The 23427-nt window shown below is 38.7% G+C and overlaps 1 protein-coding gene across 5 annotated transcripts in view; it reads left to right on the top strand.

The window, feature by feature from the left end:
- ANK2 (ankyrin 2) overlaps positions 1-23427 on the top strand; it is a 699107-nt gene that overhangs the window by 82899 nt on the left and 592781 nt on the right. For 3 of the 5 annotated variants that reach the window (XM_060416762.1, XM_060416767.1, XM_060416758.1), the window contains exon 1: positions 1-23427. This exon is cut by the window's left edge and continues 8686 nt beyond it; it is cut by the window's right edge and continues 12888 nt beyond it. The exons of the other annotated variants lie outside the window; for them this stretch is intronic. The gene's annotated coding sequence lies outside the window, so the exon portion shown is untranslated. 5 annotated transcript variants of the gene reach the window in all.

Below are 23427 nucleotides of genomic sequence, written 5' to 3'. Positions count from 1 at the left end.
TTTCAAAAAGGCTGTTTGTTGGTAATGCCTTGAAAAACTACACTGCCAAATTTCTGACTTCCATTCCCATTGCCAGTGGTAACAAATAGTATTTTATATATTCTTTTAGAAATAGTGAAAAGTATCTAAACTGTCTCAAAAGTAGAATTAGGTTCATATCCTTCAACACTGTAATGTGAATTTAAAAATGTAAAATTACTGTGAAAGAGACTGTCAACCATTTGTAAGATGTGACCCAGTTTGGATCCTGATTTGAAAAAAACTGTAAAAAACACACACACAAAAGAAAAACTCAACATTCTATTTCTTCTTCCAAGTACTGGCTGATTACGTGGGAATGTTCACTTTATAAAAATTCAGCAAGCTGTGTACTTATAAATGCTGCAAGACAAAATTTACTTATTTATGAGGCAAGCCAGGAAATTGAAGCAATGAGTAGATATTTGATAATATTAAGGGATTTTTAACTCTTAAAGTGTGATAATGGTATTTTTAGTTATATTTCTGTAAAGTCTTGTGTTTTAAAGATATGTGCTGTGATTCATGGGGTCACAAAGGGTCGGACATGACTGAGCAACTGAACTGAACTGAACTGAATAAAGTATTAATGGATGAAATCTAGGATTCCCTTTAAAATAATCTAATGTATGTTTCTGGGAACAGGGATAGAAATTAAACATATTGGTCATGATTTGCTAATTTTAAAACAAAGTGATTGGTACATCTGGACTTATTGTACTAGTCTCCTTGCTTTTGTTTATATTTAGACAGTTTTCCATAATAAGAAGTGAAAAATATTTTCATGAAATCGTACAGCTGTACGAAAAGCTGTAGAATATAATAGTAGTGTAACAAAGCACAGCCGAGCATGGCCAAGCACAGCCCTTAGCACTGCAGCCTTTGTTGGGTGCTATACCCCCACCCCCGCATCCTGTTAGTAGATAGGGGGTACTGTGGGACTATTAGTGATCCTTACTGGTCCTACTCAGCCATTGGTTGGTAATGTGCCCCTCCCACAAGCAACCAACTGTTAGTAAGTGACCGTTAGTGATTCTGCTCAGCCATTGGTTGGTGCCAGGGCCCTCCTACAAGCAGCTAACTGTAAATGAGTGACCCTTAGTGGGACCATTCAGCAAACTGTTGGCAGAGTCCTGGTCCTCAGGCAGAGAGTGAGGTAAGAAGTGGATCTTGGGTTTCTCCATGGGGCTTTCCGGCTCAGCAGGCCTCAGGTCAGCATGTGAGCTGGTGGGGCCCAGGAACAGGCTGTGGGCTGTGTCCTGCAGGGCTCCAGAGCCCTTGCCAAAACTGCCCACTGGTCGGGCTGAGGCCTTGAGGTGGCAGTGAACTTCTCCCCCATCCCCGCCTCTGTGAAGTAATGGCAGTGGCCCTCTGTCTGGGTCACAGTCTGTGGGGTCTGGCGCCTGCCATTGGTTGGCCTAAGGAGTCTAAGGGCCAGCTGGGTCCTGGGCATCTGGCCCCCTCAGTGGTGACAGCTGGGTATGGTCTAAGGGAGCTGCCAACTGGGATCTTTTTCTTCAGCCAGGACCTGGGCCTCAGTGAGGGGGAAAGTTGTACCCAGGAACCTTCCCTTTCTTGTTAGAACAGAGAATAACATTTGTTTGGTGGAGATTTAGGAGAGCATCATTACCTGACAACACATGTAGTTGTGTTTCAATAACAGTCATCCTTGTTTAGTTGCTAAGTCGTGTCTGACACTTTGAGACCCCATGGTCTGTAGCCCACAGGCTCCTTTGTCCATGGAATTCTCCAGGCAAGAATACTGGAGTGGGTTGCCATTTCCTTCTGTAGGGGATCTTCACTGACCCAAGGATTAAACCCACATCACCTGAATTGTAGGTGGATTCTTTACTGCTGAACCACTGGAAGCAGTAGTTGAATCTAATAGTGCTTACCCATGTGCCAGGTACTATTTAAGTGCTTAATACATATTCAATTATTTGATCTTCACGTACTCTTGTGAGGTATGTTTTATTTTTATCCCCATTTTACAGATGAAGAAATTGGGTTAAATAACTTGTTTCAGGTCATAGATCCAAATAATGGTGGATTGACATGGGTTCTTGTGAACCCATGTGTATCCTCCTCTCAGCTTAAAAAAAAGAAAAAACTATTTAGCATAGTCAAACACCACGTACACATGAGGCTGAACCATATATGACATTGCTCTTTTTGTTGGTGAAAAATGATGGAACATTAGCAGTATCATGTGACTTAATCTGATTGTGCTCCTGCTCAGTCAGCTTAACCCCATATCTTGTCCCAATTACATCCTCCCCACTAATACTCAGGTGAGTAACATCATTCTGATGCATTTCTTTGTACTCTTATTTCATATATATGTGTCCCTAACAGTAGATGGAATTGTCTCTCAGGTTTTAAAAGTTCATATAAATGATATCATATTGTTAGTATTAATACCATTAGTAAATATAATATCATTAGTAATTAATAAGTATTATTATTTTTTATTTGGCTGCTGTTGCACAGCATGTGGGATCTTAGTTCCCTGACTAGGGTTCAAACCTGTGTCCTCTGCATTGAAAGGGCAGAGTCTTAACCACTGGACCACTGGGAAAGTCCCTTGTTAGTATTTTTGTAATTTGCACTTTACCCTCAACTTATGTTTAGAAGGTACATTTATGTTGATATATTTTATAAATATACTGTGGTATACTCTGGCATACTATACAATTGAAAATACATAAACTAAAGCTAAACTTCCCATTTTCACTTATTTTTCAATGTCACTTATTCTTTGGTGTGCATTACATCATAGAAATATTAGTGTAGTGAATTCTTTTTTATTAGCTGCATAGTATCTATTCTTTGTATGGGGTAAACCAATTTATTTAACTAGCTCCCTAATGATAGACATTTAGATTGCTTCTGGTCTTTTGTTATGACAAGAACTGCCCCTACAAATGTATTTGGCATACTTGTATGATTTATGTTCAAAGGATGAATACGTATCAACAATGGCAAGTTAAAAACTTTACAATTAGTGGATAAAAATCCCACATTTAACTTCTTTTCCTTCTCGAACATATTTGATTGGGTTTTATTTGGTCCTCCCTGAAAATAGTCCAGATGGTTCTCACTGATTCTCATGACACTGTATTTCATTTGTTCTCACAGAAAAACATCCCCTCCCGCCCCTACCACATCTCTAGTGCAACTTTGAATGTGCGTGGATCGACAAAGCAGATAATGTGGCTGAACTGGAAAATGTTTACTTAGTTTGATTCTGTGGCCAATAACATAAAAAAGAGAGAAAGAAGCAGAAATACGAAGAAGGAGGACGTTTTCACATAATAATATATTGTCATATAGAAATAACCTCAGTGTAGCTTTGGTGAAACAGCTGCTTACTCTTGAGAGAGATTCATCTTCAAGAGTCTAGGGGCTGTGGATGCAAATGATGGAAGGGTTTGTACATCTGGATTGTTGGTGGAAATATTTATCCTTTTTTTACTGCTCCAGTCTCACATTTCTTTGGCCACCTCTCCTTGATCCCTAATATATCTTTCTGCTTAAGTCTGGATTATCAACAGCCTTTTTGTTGACCCTCAATGGTTGAGGCTCTTGGAAGCAGTGACTCTTTCTCACATAAAACCTGTAAAGATACAGGGAAGCCTGAGCTTCAGTAATGACTGCTCGGCATACCAAGGTGAATCTTCTCTGCCAAGCTTCCATCGCCCTTGTGCTCTTGGTACACACACTTGTGGAAAGAGATGAGGTGCTGGAATGACTGGAAAATAAGTCGTTAGTACTTGGTGTTGTTTTTTACTTCCAAGCTTTTCTCTTATTCCCATGTTAGCAATCCTTAGTGGTCAATGTTCCTGCATTGTAGGTGAATTTTTAGTTGAAATTATCTTGGAAAACTAGATGCTTTTTTTTTCTTTGAATATGAAAGCTTATTTTGTAAAAGGTTTCAGTTGCCCTCACTTCAGAGAGAGTCAAAGAAGATGTTTCAATTAAAGAATTATGGCTAAATTAAAAAAAAATTAAAAGCATACAACTAGACACAAGAAAGAACATTTTAACATCTTAGAGGGCTTCCCTGGTGGCTCAGATGGTAAAGAATCTGCTTGCAGTGCAGGAGACCTGGGTTCGATCCCTGGATTGGGAAGATCCCCTGGAGAAGGAAATAGCTGTATTCTTACCTGGAGTATTCCATGGACAGAGGAACCTGCTGGGCTACAGTTCATGTGGTAGCAAAGAGTAGGACACGACTGAGCAACTAACACTATCACTTTCACATGCCTTTAAACTTTCTTACTACTTATGCTTTGCTTTAAAAATACTTATAAAGCAGACCCAGCATTACTAGCAACTCCAATACTTTGGGCCACCTGATGCAAAGAACTGACTCATTTAAAAAGACCCTGGTACTGGGAAAGATTGAAGGTGGGGAGGAGAGTGGGACAATAGAGGATGAGATGTTTGGATGGCATCATCAACTCAATGGACATGAGTTTGAGTGAACTCCGGGAGTTGGTGATGGACAGGGAGGCCTGGAGTGCTGCAGTCCATGGGGTCACAGAGTCGGACGCGACTGAGTGACTGAACTGAACTGAACTGATGATGTATGACGTGGACCATCTTTTCAGATGCTTATTTGCTATCTGTATGCCTTCTTTGGTGAGGTGTCTGGTAAGGGCTTTGGCACATTTTTTAATCTGGTTGTTTTGTTATTATTGAGTTTTAAGAGTTCTTTGTATATTTTGGATAACAGTCCTTTTTCAGCTATGTCTTTTGCAGATGTTTTTTTCTCTTGACAGTGTCTTTTGCAGAGCAGATGTTTTAATTTTAATGAAGTCCAGCTTATCAATTAATTTTTTTATGGATCATGACTTTGTTGTTATTGTTCCCAAGGTCAACTGGGAATTTATCTCCTAGATTTATAGTTCTTGTATTTTACGTCTAGGCTTGTGATCCATTTTTAGTTACCTTTAAAATGAAGAGTGTAAGGGCTTTGTCTAGATTCATTTTTTCATTTTTTTTTTTTTTTACATATGGTTGTTCAGTTATTCCAGCACCATTTGTTGAAGAGACTACCTTTGTTCCACTGTTTTGCCTTTGCTCTTCTGTCAAAGATCAGTTGGTTGTATTTATGTGAATTTATTTTTGTCAACTCTGTTCTGGTCTGTTGATCTATTTGTGTATTCTTTCACCAATACTGTGCTGTCTGGATTACGGCCACCTTATCGCAAATCTTGAGGCTGTGTAGGATCAGTCCTTCAATTTTGTTATTCTCTTTCAATATTGTGTTGGCTGTTCTGGGTCTTTTGCCTCTGCACACAAACTTTAGAATCAGTTTGTCAGTATCTATAAAATAACTTGCTACAATCCTGTTTAGAATTGCATTGGATCAATAGACCAAGCTGGGAAGAACTGACATCTTGACAGTATTGTCTTCCTATCCAGGAAGATGAGTATCTTGATTTCATTCATCAGAGTATTATTTATATAGATCTTATACATATTTTGTTAGATTTATACTACCTAAATATTTTTTTTATTTTTTATATAATGCAAATTTTATTGTGTTTTTAATTTCAAATTCCACTTGTTCATGGTTGGTATATTGAAAGTAATTAGCTTTTATATATTAATCTTGTATCATGGAACCTTGCTATAATTGCTTATTGGTTTCAGGAGTTTGTTTGTTTGATCCTTTTGGACTTTCTACATAGATGATCACATCTCTGCAAATAGTTTTGTGTCTTCTTTCCCAGTGTGCCCTTGTGTATCTTCTATTTCCTTTTCTTGCCTTACTGCATTAGCAAGGACTTCCATTATGATGTTGCAAAGAGGTGGTGAGAGGGAATGTCCTTTCCTTATACCTGATCAGATTGGGAGATGCACATCTTTTTTGTGTGTGAAAAAAGAAAAGGTTTAGAGAGCATCTGCTTATTATGTCAGCACACTGCTGGGTATTTAAATACCTTTGGTTATCTGTTACACATAGGTATAAAATCAAATATTGCTATTTATGGTACTCAAGTCACACTTGCAAATTAATTTATTTCAGTCTCAACTGATAGGCACTCTTGTTTTTTTAAAGTTTTGTCAACTGTGCAATGGCAAAATGAAAGTAAGATTCAGTTCAGTTCAGTTCGGTCGCTCAGTCGTGTCTGACTCTTTGCGACCCCATGAATCGCAGCACGTGAGGCCTCCCTGTCCATCACCAACTCCCGGAGTTCACTCAGATTCATGTCCATCGAGTCAGTGATGCCATCCAGCCATCTCATCCTCTGTCGTCCCCTTCTCCTCCTGCCCCCAATCCCTCCTAGCATCAGAGTCTTTTCCAATGAGTCAACTCTTCGCATGAGGTGGCCAAAGTACTGGAGTTTCAGCTTTAGCATCAGTCCTTCCAAAGAAATCCCAGGGCTGATCTCCTTCAGAATGGACTGGTTGGATCTCCTTGCAGTCCAAGGGACTCTCAAGAGTCTTCTCCAACACCACAGTTCAAAAGCATCAATTCTTCGGTGCTCAGCCTTCTTCACAGTCCAACTCTCACATCCATACACGACTACTGGAAAAACCATAGCCTTGACTAGACAGACCTTAGTCGACAAAGTAATTACATTAGGCGAAAAAAAAGAAGGAAAAATATAGCTAGTGTTCAAGGATCTTCACAAGTGAAGACCGTAATCTACTGAATTTACTTTTTGCTGTGCCCTGGATAAACCATTCTTTAGGGTAGACCTGTGTTTTCACTATTCCTAAAATATATCACACTAGGCTTTTTATTGTTGTTGTAAGGAAGAAGTTCATTAAGGTAATCTTAATGAATATAATATAATGAATATAAACACCTTAAGATATAGGGGTTTATTGTAAATACTAAGGACCTAGACTTTGTTTTCTGGTGTCTTTCTGGGTGACTCCTCTCTTCTTTGCTTCCCCCTGTTCAATCTTCTCTGCATTCTCCTTAGGAATTCTGGAGGGAGTAGTCTGATTGGACTAATTTCCATTGTCTCAAAAGGAAGATGATGCTTGGAGACCACGGAAGTGGAGAAAGGCCTAGAGAGGAATGACTTTTTCGAGAGGCTGTAAGAATGCAAAAATAAAAATACTTACATTGATTAAATTTGGAGTTGAATTTATTCTGGGCTTAGGAGTGTGGGAAGAAGCAACATGGCCTATATGGACACTAAGGACAACGTAGATTAATGAATTCTTCGGATCTTACCAGTGATTTACTCAGGTATATGGTTTGTATTCCCTGTCTCCCTTATACTCTAGTAAATCTGTGCTTTAAAAAAAAAAATTAAACTATTATTGTTGTTTGTTATGCAGTTGCTAAATCATGTCTGACTGTTTGTAATAATTGATTTATAGTATTTGTGTTCATTTCAAGTGTACAGCAAAGTGGTTTGGTTATACATATATATGTATCTGTTTATATTCTTTTAAATTTTTTCCATTATAGTTTATTATAAGATATTGACTATGGTTCCCTGTGCTGTATAGGAAATACTTCTTATTTATTTTATAAGTGGCGGTTTGTATCTGCTAATCCCATACTCCCAGTTTATCCCTTCCTTCCTTCCTTCTCTTTTGGTAGCTGTAAATTTGTTTTCTGTCTGTGAGTCTGTTTTTGTTTTGTAAATAAGTTCGTTTGTACTGTGTACTTTGTCCACATACAAGTAATATCATATGATATTTGTCTTTCTCTCTGACTTACTTCACTTAGTATGATAATCTATATGCCCATCCACATTGCTGTAAAGGCATTAGTAAATCTGTGCTTTTGATCTCTGTGTTGTGGATCACAGCAGTTTCAAAGTAACTTTTTTTTACAATTCAGATGTGACATAGTTAGAAGAAAAGCACAATAGAATAAGAGAAAAAGAAAAAAAATCGGTGGGAGAGGACATAAACCAAAAGGGTCCAGGACTTGAGGACAGAAATCTCCCTCTCTTTGATCTTTGGAAGAAGCCAGAGAGTTACCCAAGAGGGTGACTGCAGGGGGTTCACTGAGAAGTTCCCCAGACACCACAGGGCTATGCTTACATGCTCTTCTAATGTAGCAGAGGTGGTTCACAAAGCTGTGCATTGGGCTCCCTAGTTTATCCCTATGGAAAAAAGAGAATGAGTAAGAGAAAGCTCGTTTAGACATTTTGGACATAAGAAAGGTGATAAAAAAATTAGTGAATTTTGCTGGTGAGAAGGAATGAATAAATTGTTTGTCCACAGTGACTTTGAGGTAAGTAGAAATAATTATTCTCAATGATGTGCTTAAGTATCAGGTCTCCAACCAGCTGGTCTTGAAGTCTATCTTCTGATTTCTGAGTCAGCTGACTAGATTTCCAGCAGAATGAGGGGGGCTTATAGAAGGTTTTTCTTTTTAGACAGGTGGGCTCGTTGACTGTTGCCTTCTTAAGGGTTTTTAGTGGTTTTTAGAAAGTAGCTTTTCCTCAGGAAAATGTAGGACTAATTTATCAAAGTATCATGCCTCTGTATTACTCATATTTATAGCGTATTTCTAGCTTCCACATTTTAAAGAGAGTCTTGGTAAATTAGAATATGTCTAAGTAAGAGCCCAAGGATATGGAAGATTGTTAAAATATTGGGAACTCTTCATGTAATCTCTTCTTTTAATTGTGAAGATGGATTCAATTTATTTCATGGAGCCCCAGAAGTTTGGTTTGTTGGGTGGGAGCTGCAAAAAGTAGGTTTCTGCTTAAAATAGGAAATTTCCAACACTTTTAATTATTTGAGAGTGGAATTAACCACCTTGTAAAGCATGATGTATTATTAGTCAGCTGCCAAAACAAAATTCCATGCCCTAGGTGGCTTAAACAAGAGAAATTTATTTTCTCACAGGGCTGGAGGCTGGAACTCTTAGGTCAGGGTTCTGGCTGATTCAGTTTCTAGTGAGATCTCTTTTCCTGGTTTGCAGGTGGCTGCCTTCTCATTATGGACTGTCCTCTTCTGGTCTTTCCTCAGTACATGGAGGGAGAAGGAGAGAGAATGAGCGAGTGCTCTGGTGTCTCCTTTTGTGAGGACATGAATCCTTTTCCGATCAGGCCGCCTTTGGCATCATTTAATCTTAATTACTTCCTTACCAGCTTCATCTCTAAATACAGCCGCACTGGAGTTAGGGCTGTAGCAAATGAATTTTGAGGGGACACAAATAAGACAGGAGAAGCCTGTGTTTGGAGTGTTCAAATAGAAACTGGTTGCCATCTGTCAGGAAAGTTTTAGAGGAAATCCTTGAACTAGGAGAGTCTTGCAGATGCTCTCAATTTTCTGAAGGAACAAGGTCAAGCTGTCAACTTTTGAAGACAGGCATATATTGGGGCACACATTTGAAAAAAAAAAATTGATTTTATTCTGGAAGTCTTGGGAGCCAAAATGATAGATTTTGGAAAATCAAGGTAGAAATAAAGAAAACCTCTAACCTCTAGAGCTGCCTGTACATAGTTAGATTTGAGAATTGAAAACATTAAAATCTCCCTAGATGGAATTTTGGAATATCTTAATCTTCATAAATAACAGAAATAAAGGGAACGTATATGTATTTGTGCTATTGTTGGTTCTTTAAAGGAAAAATTTGTAATAGCATTTTAAATATGTTGTGTAATTCCTGGATGTTGATAACTACTTCTTGACATCAGTTACTTTCATTATTATTATCTTGGCTGGGCTGGGTCTTGGTTGCTCGGTGCTGACCTTCTCTAGTTGTGGCAAGCAGGGGCCCCTCTCTAGTCGCAGTGCACTGGCTTCTCCTCATCGCGGTGGTTTCTCCTGTTGCACAGCATGGGCTCTAGGGCATCTGGGCTCCAGGAGTCGTGGCACGTGAGCTCAGTAGTTGCAGCTCGAAGGCTCCTGAGCACAGGCTCAGCAGTTGTAGCGCACAGGCTCAGTTGCCTATGGCATGGGGCATCCTCCTGGAAACAGGGATTGAACCTGTGACCCCTGTATTGGCAGGCAGACTCTCAACAACTGGACCACCAGGAAAGGCTGATAACTACCTTTTGAGAACATAAACCTCATTTAATTTTATTCTTCAACATGTTCCAACAGAATTCCTGATTCAGTAGGCAATGAGGCAAATTTTACATCTGTTAGGATATCAGAATTGAACCCAATACAACTAAACATTTGAATGATTTGAAAACATTCTTATATAGGTCATATCTCCTTGGAACTTGAACTCTTTCTTGTTTTATTTGTTAAATTATCAAAATATGGTACATTTACGGGAGACTTAGAAAATACAAAATAAAGTTGCATGTAGTTCCATTGTATATCACAATTATTTTTTAAGTAGATAAATCAAGATTTTGGTTGGAGTTTCAATATCAAGCTGTATAAAATTAATAGAATGAGTATACAGAAAAGTAGAAAGATATACTTGAAAAGCACTATGAACCAATTCAACATAATTAAGGTTTACACAATTTTCACACAATAGGATACAAATTCTATTCAAGCAACTTGAATTCTTTTAGCATGAAGAATAGATGATGGTTTGCATTGTTCAGTGTTGTTGATGACTATAGAATGGTTACTAAGAGGACAGTCATCATCTTAGGTCTTTGATATTTACTCGGGGTCTCACAATTTTTTTTTACTTATTGAATTTTTTGGGCATGCTGGGTGACATGCAGGATACCAGTTTCCTCACCAGGGATCAACTCCGTGCCCCCTGCAGTAGAAGAGTGGATTCTCAATCACTGGACCATGAGAGAAGTCCCACAAAAATATATACTTTATCCTAACTGCAGCGTAATAAATATTTGTTCTGCTACAAGATGTTAGAAAAACATAGATGCTGCTGCTGCTGCTGCTGAGTCGCTTCAGTCGTGTCTGACTCTGTGCAACCCCATAGATGGCAGCCCACCAGGCTCCCCCGTCCCTGGGATTCTCCAGGCAAGAATACTGGAGTGGGTTGCCATTTCCTTCTCCAATGCGTGAAAGTGAAAAGTGAAAGTGAAAGTGAAGTTGTTCAGTCGTGTCTGACTCTTAGCAACCCCATGGACTGCAGCCTTCCAGGCTCCTCCGTCCATGGGCTCCTCCAGGCAAGAGTACTGGAGTGGGGTGCCATGCGACACATCATAATTGTCTATCTTCCATGCTTAGTTGATTCGCTACTTTTTAGAAACATGGAGAAATGACAGGCCAAAAGGAAGGAGAGAAATAGAAAAGTTTTGTCCTGAAAAAAAAGAGAATGTGAATTTTATTTGCATGGCATCCTATTCTTTTGTTTTTGTTTTAGTATATATTTGATACATACTTATTATAGAAAGCTTGAAAAAGTGCATTATTTTTAAACTTACCATCTGTTACCTTGAAACTAGACTTTTCTGGGGATAACATGAACTCATCATCCCTTTTGATCTAAAATTATAAAATAAAACCACTACAATGTGGTTTACTTTAAAAAGAACTTCAATTTTTAGAATTAAGGACCAAAAAGTATTAAACATATCAGAAAATCTTCAAATTATTTTTTTATCTTTTGATGCCATTCTTTAAATTATTTTGCCCCCCAAATTAAAATGTCACAAATGAGCCAAAAGTTGAGATAGGTTATCAAGATTATTGATATCAAAGGCTGGAATATTATTTATATTTTGCTCAAATAATATAATTATAGGCATTTTGTTATACAATAATGGCTTAGAAAGGTAGTTATAAGGAAAGTAGTTTTATCATTATTATTTACCCTTAAAACCCTTTTTATCTCATCATGCAACTAATTATTCAAAATTAGATAGGACTTATTTTGTGTTTTGGTTTATCACATTGCTGAATAACCAAATCATAGAAACTCAAAGACTGGACTATCCTTAGAGATGGTTTTGGTCAATTTTTATCTTTAATAAATGAGAAAACTAAAGCTCAGATAGAAATGAGATAATTTCCTTCATTGAGTAACTACCAGCTCCCCCTTTCCCACCAGCCCCATTGCATTTCATCACATTTCATTTGTGGGTTTATGGCATAATGAAATGAACTGTTAATTTCCCCCATGTTGATCCAGTGTGTTGGAAGACATATTAACAGTACAAGAGACCCTGAAGTGATTCTGTGACAACAGTGGATTTCATTTTAAGACAAGCCATAAAAGGTCATGAAAATCCTTTGGAAAGTTTTCATGCAGTTAATAGCTTATTTGCGCAGATTTCTAACTCAGAAGTCTTATAAAATCAATTGCTGTGTAATAAGATTTCATTTATAAGAATTTGATATACTTAATGCAGTATTTTGATAGACAAGTCCCCTGTTGTCTGGAAGAGGAACTGGTTATTTACTGGAAGATACTCAATTGGTTGAATGATTAATAAAAACAGAGTGTATAGTTATCTTGCTTGTTTATCGCTTTGGTTATCTGTAGCCAATAAAATCAATCCCTTAACAAATACTCCAGAAAATGCAATTAAAGTATAATTAACTCTACACAGTCTTGAATGCTTGTAGGGGAGTACAGTATACAAGCTTGCATATAAACCTAGTGATTTTCAGGCATCAGGTTTAATTTCTTAAATCAATATGAGGCAGGGCTGTTTTCCTTTTGAGCCACAGGAGGTACTGAATGCAGAGATAAGAAGCACTTTCTTCTGTTGCCTCTAATTGTTCTTGTTGGGAATCAATTTTTAAGTGCTTTCATCAAAGAACAAACTTGCTGCCAAGAGCCTTATTTGCTGGACAACATAAAAGTTTAGGTATAGATTTTTGTTTTAAGGGTAACATCAGTTCAGTTCAGTTGCTCAGTCATGTCCGACTCTGTGACCGCATGAACTGCAGCACACTAGCCCTTCCTGTCCATCACCAACTCCCGGAGTTTACTCAAACTCATGTCCATTGAGTTGGTGATGCCATCCTACCATCTCATCCTCTGTTGTCCCCTTCTCCTCCTGCCCTCAATCTTTCTCAGCATCAGGGTCTTTTCAAATGAGTCAGCTCTTTGCATCAGGCAGCCAAAGCATTGGAGTTTGCGCTTCAACATCAGTCCTGCCAATGAATATTCAGGACTGATTTCCTTTAGGATGGACTGGTTGGATCTCCTTGCAGTCCAAGGGACTCTCAAGGGTCTTTTCCAGGGACTTCCCTGGTGGTCCAGTGGTTGAGACTCCATGCTGCCAACACAGGGAGTGAGGGGTTTGATCCCTGGTCAGGGAACTAAGATCCCACATACCATGAAATGTGCCCCGCACCCCGAACCCCCCCCCGCCAAAAAAAAAAGTCTTTTCCAACACCACGGTTCAAAAGCATCAATGCTTTGGTGCTCAGCTTTCTTCATAGTCTAACTCTCACATGCATACATGACTACTGGAAAAACCATAGCCTTGATGAGATGGACCTTTGTGGACAAAGTAATGTCTCTGCTTTTTAATATACTGTCTAGGTTGGTCATAACTTTTCTTCCAAGGAGTAAGCTTCTTTTAATTTCATGACTGCAGTCACCATCTGCAGTGATTTTGAAGCCCCCTCAAATAAAGTCTGCCACTGTTTCCACTGTTTCTCCATCTATTTCCCATGAAGTGATGGGACCGGATGCCATGATCTTCGTTTTCTGAATGTTAAGTTTTAAGCCAACTTTTTCACTCTCCTCTTTCACTTTAATCAAGAGGCTCTTTAGTTCCTCTTCACTTTCTGCCATAAGGGTGGTGTCATCTGCATATCTGAGGTTATTGATATTTCTCCCAGCAATCTTGATTCCAGCTTGTGCTTCTTCCAGCCCAGTGTTTCTCATGATGTACTCTGCATATAAGTTAAATAATCAGGGTGACAATATACAGCCTTGATGTACTCCTTTCCCGATCTGGAACCAGTCTGTTGTTCCATGTCCAGTTCTAGCTGTTGCTTCTTGACCTGCATACAGATTTCTCAAGAGTCAGGTCAGGTGGTCTGTAGTCCCAACTCTTTCAGAATTGTCCACAGTTTATTGTGATCCACACAGTCAAAGGCTTTGGCATAGTCAATAAAACAGAAATAGATGTTTTTCTGGAACTCCCTTGCTTTTTCGATGATCCAGCAGATGTTGGCAATTTGATCTCTGGTTCCTCTGCCTTTTCTAAAACCAGCTTGAACATCTGGAAGTTCATGGTTCACGTATTGCTGGAGGCTTTGGAGAATTTTGCGTGTTACTTTACTAGCATGTGAGAGGAGTTCAATTGTGCGATAGTTTGAGCATTCTTTGGCATTGCCTTTCTTTGGGATTGAAATGAAAACTGACCTTTTCCAGTCCTGTGGCCACTGCTGAGTTTTCCAAATTTGCTGGCATATTGAGTGCAGCACTTTCATAGCATCATCTTTTAGGATTTGAAACAGCTCAACTGGAATTCCATCACCTCCGCTAGCTTTGTTTGTAGTGATGCTTTCTAAGGCCCACTTGACTTCATGTTCCAGGATGTCTGGCTCTAAGTGAGTGATCACACCATCGTGATTATCTGGGTCATGAAGATCTTTTTTGTACAGTTCTTCTGTGTATTCTTGCCACCTCTTCTTAATATCTTCTGCTTCTGTTAGGTCCATACCATTTCTGTCCTTTATTGTACCCATCTTTGCATAAAATGTTCCCTTGGTATCTCTCATTTTCTTGAAGAGATCTTTAGTCTTTCCTATTCTATTGTTTTCCTCTATTTCTTTGCACTGATCACTGAGGAAGGCTATCTTATCTCTCCTTGCTATTCTTTGGAACTCTGATTTCAAATGGGTATATCTTTCCTTTTTCTGCTTTGCTTTTTGCTTCTCTTCTTGTCACAGCTATTTGTAAGACCTCCCCAGACAGCCATTTTGCTTTTTTGCATTTCTTTTCCGTGAGGATTGTCTTGATCCCTGTCTCCTATACAATGTCACAAACCTGTGTTCATAGTTCATCAGGCACTCCATCAGATCTAGTCCCTTAAATCTATTTCTCACTTCCACTCTATAATCATAAGGGATTTGATTTAGGTCATATCTGAATGGTCTAGTGGTTTTCCCCACTTTCTTCAATTTAAGTTTGAATTTGGCAATAAGGTGTTCATGTTCTTAGCCATACTCTGCTCCCAGCCTTCTTTTTGCTGACTGTATAGAGCTTCTCCATCTTTGGTTGCATAGAATATAATAAATCTGATTTTGGTGTTGGCCACTGGTGATGTCCATGTGTTGAGTCTTCTCTTGTGTTGTTTGAAGAGAGTGTTTGCTATGACCAGTGTGTTCTCTTGGCAAAACTCTATTAGTCTTTGCCCTGCTTCATTCTGTACTCCAAGGCCACATTTGCCTGTTACTCCAGGTGTTCCTTGACTTCCTACTTTTGCATTCCAGTCTCCTATAATGAAAAGGACGTTTTTTGGGGTGTTAGTTCTAAAAGGTCTTGTAGGTCTTCATAGAACTGTTCAACTTCAGCTTTTTCAGCATTATATGTTGGTGCATAGACTTGGATTACTGTGATACTGAATGGTTTGCCTTAGAAACAAATAGAGATCATTCTGTCATATTTGAGATTGCAACAAAGTACTGCATTTTGGACTCTTTTGTTACTACGATCGCTACTCCATTTCTTCTAAGGAATTCCTGCCCACAGTAGTAGATATAATGGTCATCTAAGTTAAATTCATCCATTCCAGTACATTTTAGTTTGCTGATTCCTAGAATGTCAACATTCACTCTTGCCATCTCCTATTTGACCACTTCCAATTTGCCTTGATTCATGGACCAAACATTCCATGTTCCTATGCAATATTGCTCTTTACAGCATCGGATCTTGCTTCTATCACCAGTCACATCCAGAACTGGGTGTTGTTTTTACTTTGGCTCCATCCCTTCATTCTTTCTGAAGTTATTTCTCCACTGATCTCTCCAGTAGCATATTGGGCACCTACCGACCTGGGGAGTTCATCTTTCAGTGTCCTATCTTTTTGCCTTTTCATACTGGTTTCTTTTTGCCTATTCATACAGGGTAACGTATTTCTAAAGAGGGAGCCAGTGGCAGAAATTGACTCCATAGGCAACTGTGAGACAGAACAACAAAATGATTCTGGGCTAAAAGAGTTAGAAAATAATTAGGTTTGAATCCTAGTCCTAGGACTTGCAAGCAAATGACTTTGGGAAATGCTAATTGCTCTAAGCCTTAATTTGGTCATCTATAAAATGAGGATAATAATATGTTCTTTATAAAAATCAAATGAAATAATGGATGTCAAGCACCAGTGGCAGTATCTGGTACGTGCTACAGGTCTTATTTCCCTCCCTGTTTCCCTGCAAATCCAGTTCTACTTCCTTTGGATTCCTTTGGAGACTAAACTGCAGAATAACTGAGGTGGGGACAGAGAACATTGGGCTACTACAGAAGCCATCTTTTCTCTGGACACTGTGTGTATAGGAAGGGGATTGGGATTCCCATTCTCCAGTGTACCCCCTTCCTAACCCTTTCTCCATTTTCAGGCTGTGTAAATCCAGTTAATTCCACTTCCCCAAAGCCTCATCTCTGGTTATATTACTTAGAAACTTGACATCAGAATGAAGGCCTGCATTCCAGGGTAAAGTGATCCAAGATCTGTCCCAGTTGCTTATAGAATCCCAGTGCTCAGGTAAGGTTGGTTACTGTTATTCTTCATGGAAGATAGACAAGACTGCAGATGCTAAAGTAAGATAAATGTTAACAGGATCAGAAAAGGAAACTGGATTAATCTTTAGTATTGTCATTTTTTGATTAATCTTTAAAACAATATGGGAAAATATATAATATAAACTTTACTATTTTAACGATTTTAAGGTAAGTGTACAAGTTTAGTGACATTAAATACATTTGTAATGCAAGCATTACTTATATCCATATCTAGAACCTTCTTTTTTTGACTTTGCCATGCAGCTTGATGGATCTCAATTCCTTGACCAGGGATTGAACCCAGGCTCTCAGCAGTGGAAATACCCAGTCCTAATCACTGGGCTATCTAGAGGCTATTCCCTCTAGAACATTTTTATTCTTCCAAAACTGAAAGTCTATACCCATTAAACAGTAAGTCCCTATCCCCAGCCCCTGGTCACCACTGTTCTGCTTTCTATCTTTTTTGAGTATTCTAGATACTTCACAAGGGGAATCATACAGATTTGTGCTTTTGTGACTGGCTTATTCTGCTTACCATAGTGTTTTCAAGGTTCAACCTGTATTGTAGCTTGTGTCAGAATTTTCTTCCTTTTTGTAGTTGAGTAATATTCTTTTATATATATGTATATTTATATATATATATATATATATATACACACACACACCACGTTTAGCCATTCCTCTGTCAATGGTTACTTGGGTTGCTTCCATTTCTTGACTATTGTGAATAAGCTTTTAAAGACATGAGTGTATAAATATCTGTTCACGTCTCTGCTTTCAGTTCTTTTGAGTATATACCAAGAAGTAGAATTACTGGATTAAATGGTAGTTATGTTTATAATTTTTTGAGGAATCACCAAACTTTTCCATAGTGAGTATATTATTTTACATTCCACCAGCAGTGCACAAGAGTTCCAGTTTCACTATATCCTTGCCGACACTTGTTCTTTTCTTTTTTTTCTTTTTGGATAATGTAATCCTAATGAATGTGAAGTGGTAGATTAATTTTAAAGAAATGATGTATAATGCATAACCTGTCTAGGCTCCATGTATGTAATGAGTGCCTGTTAAATGAATGAGCAAGAATTTGCATTTCATATATGAAGTGAAATATCGTTAGAAAATAATCCAGGATGTGTTACAGTACAACTTAATCATCTATCCATTAATGAAATGGAATGTGTGCCATGCACTACATTAATCATTAGTTCATAGTTAATAAAAAGTGAGCCAAGACAAATGTGGTTCTGATAGCTTGCAGTTGGATTTGTGATTTCCGATAAAGCAGATTTAGCTTTGGGACCAGGGACCAGACTTGATCACTCAAGAGCTTTTGTGTAGCAGAGTTTTACTAAAGTATAAAAAGCGACAGAGAAAGCTTCTGACATAGTCATCAGAGGGGGGGTGCAGAGTGCCCCCCTCACTACTCTTATCAAGGCCTTATCAACTTTCATCAGACCTACTCCCGCAACATACATCTTAAATTAACAAGATTAGAACTAACAATGGAAAGGTCTTTTGGCTCTAGAGTCTGTATTTTCCAAGCTACATTATTGGTAATGGTACCGTATTCTAGTTTTTGTGACACATGTATTTTCTTTTACAAATTAGTGCATGTAATATATACATATACACCAGCTTCCCAAGTGGCTCAGTGGTAAAGAATCTGCCTGCCAATGCTGGAGGTGCAGGAGACAAGGGTTACGTCCCTGAGTTGGGAAGATCCTTTGGAGAAGGAAGTCAACCCACTCCAGTATTCTTGCCTGGAAAATTCCATGGACAGAGGAGCCTGGCAGGACATGACTCATCACGTAGGCACACATACATACACACATGTATACATATATATGTATAAAGTATATGTGTGTGCATGTATATATATATAATTTACTTCATGGGATTCAAGCCCCTGGGGGTACTGGAAGTGAAATAGGCCCTAAAGGCTATAAAGCATCTATTGTATGTAATGAATTAACTCCTCTTTCCATCTAGATTGGGAGTAGCTATTTGCCAGCCTTGGAAGAATTGAGAAATGATCTCTCATATAATTTTCTGTATTCTGTGTTCAGATGAAGAACCCCTGTTAAGAAAATCTACCTCAGTGACTTTGTACTTTTGTGTGAAGCAATAAAATCGAGCTTCTGCGCCTGCTCAGCTGAGGACTGTTCCCTGGACCAGGATAATGGCAGAAGCATGGCGGAATCTGTCAGCTCTCCTACCCTATCACTACTTCCGCTTTCTGTACAAATTCAGGAAGATAAGGAGGACGAGTGCTTGGAGCTGAGTCACAGTCAGATTTTCTTCCTGTGCAGAGGAGAATGGGCTGTTTTTGGAGGGGAGACGGTGGGTTTTATTTGTCTTATGCCCAAGTAAACAAAATGCTGTAACAATTATGCTCTCATTTTGCTTATTATGCTCAAGTCATGTGTTGAACTGCCTCCCCGAACATACATGTATAACACTTTGCTAATGGGATCTGCATTCCTCTTTCTACCTATTTAATTCCATGATGCGAAGAGCCGACTCATTTAGAAAAGACCCTGATGCTGGGAAAGATAGAAGGCAGGAGGAGAAGGGGCTGATGGTTGGATTAGAGGTTGAGTAAAGAGGATGAGGATGGTTGGATGGCTTCTCTGATTCAGTAGACGTGAGCTTGAGCAAGCTCTGGGAGTCGGTGAAGGGCAGGGAAGCCTGGTGTGCTGCAGTCCATGGGGTCACAAAGAGTTGGACACGACTGAGCGACTGAACGATGAACAACAAATAAGTATTTATTGAGACCCTACTATGTCCTGAGTACTAGGCTTTGTTGCTGTTGTGCTGTGCGCAGTTGTGTCTGACTCTTTGAGGCCGCATGGACTGCAGCAGGCCAGGCCCCTCTGTCCATGGGATTCTCCAGGCGAGAGCATCGGAGTAGGTCCTGATGATGGAAAGGTGATCCTGTAGTGTGTTGGTGGTGAAAGACAAGTGAATAGGCAATTATAATTGTGAAGAATTAGTAAATGACAGAAAGCACAAGATCTGTCTTTTCTGAGATAGAACAGAAAAGAGACCACTAACTCAGACAAGAATTAAGGGGAGAATTCTTGGGAAAACTGGTAGCTAACTTAGGGGCTATCAATTTAATAGGACTTAGCTAAACAAGGAGAGGGAGAGTTTCATTTCTTTCTTTTTTAGAAGAAATAGCACATATACAATTCCAGCGTGGTAAGCATACATTCTTAAAAAAATGAAAAAAAAATGAGCATGGGGGTTTAGACCAAAATTGTGAGGGTGTGAGATAAAGGCAGAGAAGGAAGCAGGAAATCGCTGATCTGGGATATTGGAATCCTTTGGTGGCTTTTTGGATGTATGATGTGAGGGAAAAGGGTGACTGGTTTCTGGCTTGGCCACTGGATAAATTGGAAAACAATAGGAGTATGAGGTTCCTGAAGATAGTAAATTCAATTTTAGGTAGTTTATATTTGAGGTGCCTGTTTAACAACCAAGAAGGGTTTTGGGGTGAAAAGTTTAGGGGGAGGTTAGGGGAAATTATTGTTGTTGATGTTTTAATTCTTACCCCTATTGCCAATCCTCTTTTAGGATCCCACTATAGGAGAAATAATTTATGAATTAGAGATATTTCCTGTAGGATTGGATCCAAAGAGTATAATAAGCAGGAGCATATAACTTGCTGCTGCTTGGAAGCGTAATGGGCTGAGGTAGCATTGTTTTGATTATCACTTTCTGCCAACAGCTGAACAATTGTGCTTTCCTGTTTAGTTAAATATATGCATGGTTGTACATAGATAAGGTCTTGATATATCTGTTGATGTGTGCTCATTAGCATTAGTCGGAGGAGATAGTAATATTACTTTATATACCTTTGAAAAAATGAAAGTGAAGTCGCTCAGTTGTGTCCAACTCTTTGCAACCCATGGACTGTAGTTTACCAGGCTCCTTCGTCCATGGAATTTTCCAGGCAAGGATACTGGAGTGGGGTACCATTTCCTTCTCCAGGGGATCTTCCCGACCCAGGGATCTAACTCCCGTCTCCTGCATTGCAGGCAGACACTTTACCATCTGAGCCACCTGGGAGGCTTATATTGCTAGAGTTTTTTTTTTTTTTAAATGCAGAACACTTTATTTTAATGAAAATTATTGAGTGAATGGTTGAGCAAAATTATAGAGTACATTGAGTTGATAAAAAATAGTTAAAGGGGTAGGGAAGTTTTGAAGGGCATTGCAGAAGACATAGAAAATAAAAAGACTGGAAGTAAGATACGTGGTTTGCGGATACTCTACAGACTGCATAGAGCAGGTCTTCCTGCCTTCTTGCCTCCCTAAGTGGTTACCAGGAACCATGTATAAGGATTTTTGTCATTCAGTTGCTGCTGCTTATTTTATTCCATTGTAGCAGTCCTCCAACATCATACCTGTTAGCGAGAATGATGCTCAGCTGGTGCTCACTGGTAGGCTGTAGTGGTGATTATAGCTAATGTCTCTTGCGATTGGTCTAATTACTGTTGTTATTATCACTACTGCTCTAGTTATTTATACTCTCTGGCATCACTCATCTAGGAAGCCTTTCTTGACATCTTCTTTTTCATCCAGCTCCTTTCAAGTTGAACTTTCAGCTCCTTCTCTGTCTCTCCAGTGTTTCCTGATAAATTCTATCGTGGCTCCTCTGGTGGGTTGATTATTGACCCCTAAAAATATCTGGTCCAAATTCCTGAAAGCCTTACGTGTTACCTTCATTGGATAAGGATCTTTGCAGATGTCATTAAGTTAAAGATCTTGAGATGAGAACTATACTGGATTATCCAGATAGGCCCTGAATGCATTACAAGTATCTTTAGATAGGCAGAGAGAGATTCGACACACACACAGGGGAGAAGGCAGTGTAAGTGGAGCAGACAGAGATTTGAAGATGTTGGCTTTACAGATTGGAGAGATGTGGCTGCAAGCCAAGGGATGTTGGTAGCCACTAGAAGCTAAAAGTGGTAAGGGACAGATTCTCCCCTAGAGCCTTGGGAGGGAATACAGCCTTGTTAACACCTTGATTTTGATTTAGCGAAACTGATTTCAGGATTCTTTAACTCTAGAGATCTGAGAGAATAAATATCCTAAATATATTGAAAATCAATTGTTTATTTGAAATTTCAATCTAACAGGGCAGGCATTTTATATTTTATTTGGTAACCCTAAATAGAAATTATGTGTTAATGTTTGTACTACTATTTAGCAACATTTGGTAAAATGGATGCTTGGGGGAAAAAATATAATAATTTTACAAATAGTTTAAAAATATTTTTATCATTGAAATTTTCAAATGTATTCAAAAGTAGGGAGAATAGTGGAATGAAGCCCCACGTATTTGTCCCTGAGCTTCCACAATTATCAGTGTATAGTCAACCTCACAGTTTTTAAAACAATTCATTGTTCACAATAAGCAGCTCTGGTGGTTTTGTTTTGTATGTATATAATTATGAGTGTATGTAAATATATATAGCAATAAAGGTGGTGGCAATAGCACTGAATTTCCAGATAGCATATCTTTCCAAAGGAAACAGGGAAGTGGAGAATGATAAGCATTTATATATGAATGACAGGAGAGCAAAACGAGACTGTGATTGAAGGTGCTTGCTATGGAATGCAGGTTACAGTAGAAGATGTGGTCAATATTTTCCAAATATAAATTGAAACATAGGCACAGGGACCAGTAAATATAACTTCTGGTAGTCTTGTTCTGCTAAAAGCAAAGCATTTCATGAGGCTTCAACTAGCTTTGCTGCTTTTTACCTCTGATTATAGCAAGGAAGCAAGCAGGAGAGTGGACATCCAGAATTTGATTCTGAACGCCAAGGAAGAACAGATTGGAAGCCTGGAATCTGAGGGAGGGTGTAACCACATGGCCATATCATCCCTGAATGTGAGGTCCTCAGGGAATGGAGGGTTGGGCTTAGTCAGACCATGGCTGTAGGAAAAATAGACTTCCAACATTCAGGTTTAGTTGTATGAAGATGGTGAATGATGTGCAGGTTTGAGAGAAACAGAAAATTCTGTTAAAAAAATTACAGTTAAGCTTCATACATTTTTATGGGGAGAAAGAAGACCAGAAGGCATCCTACCTAGCACCTGCTGTTGGTTGCCCATCCTCATAACAGGTGGTGTGAACCAATGGAGTGGGCCAGGCCGGTAACTAGCTGAGAGTGCCTTTGCTTTCTTTTATTTTTTATTAAAAAATTTTTTTGGAGTATAGTTTATTTACAATGTTTTGTTAGTTTCAGATGTACAGCAAGGTGAAACAGTTATACATATTTTTTTTTGTAATAGAGCTGTCTTATTTATTTATTTTCTAAATTTTAATTGGAGGCTAATTACTTTACAATATTGTTGAGAGAATCTTTTCTTTTTCCAGCTTTATTGAAGTTTAATTGACAAGTAAATTTGTATATGTCTAAAATATATGAAGATGTAAGAATGAGGACAGAAAAATTAATAGGAAAATCGGTCAGGAAAATGTGCAAAATGTGTCAGAAGAAAGATTGCTTGTTTGTTTACGTGTCAATCATTAAGCATTTATTGTTCTTTCACTGTGCACCTCAAAAATGATACTGTACTACTTTGGGATTTTTTTTTTTTTTTTAAGTTGCTCAGTTGTGTCCAACTCTTTGCAACCCCATGGACACCAGGCTCCTCCATCCATGGGATTTTCTAGGCGAGAGTACTGGAGTGGGTTGCCATTTTCTTCTCCAGAGTACTCTGGGATCTGATCTTGGTCAGGGAACTAGATCCCACATAGTGCAACTAAAGATCCTGTATGCCACAATGAAGATGGAAGATCCTGTGTGCTCTAAGTAAGATCCAGTATGGCC

The sequence above is a fragment of the Ovis aries genome, chromosome 6, assembly GCF_016772045.2.
Source record: "Ovis aries strain OAR_USU_Benz2616 breed Rambouillet chromosome 6, ARS-UI_Ramb_v3.0, whole genome shotgun sequence".
Classification (NCBI taxonomy): Eukaryota; Metazoa; Chordata; class Mammalia; order Artiodactyla; family Bovidae; genus Ovis; species Ovis aries.
The sequence above is the reverse complement of the archived record's forward strand: the minus strand, read 5'-3'. Positions and strand labels throughout refer to the sequence as shown.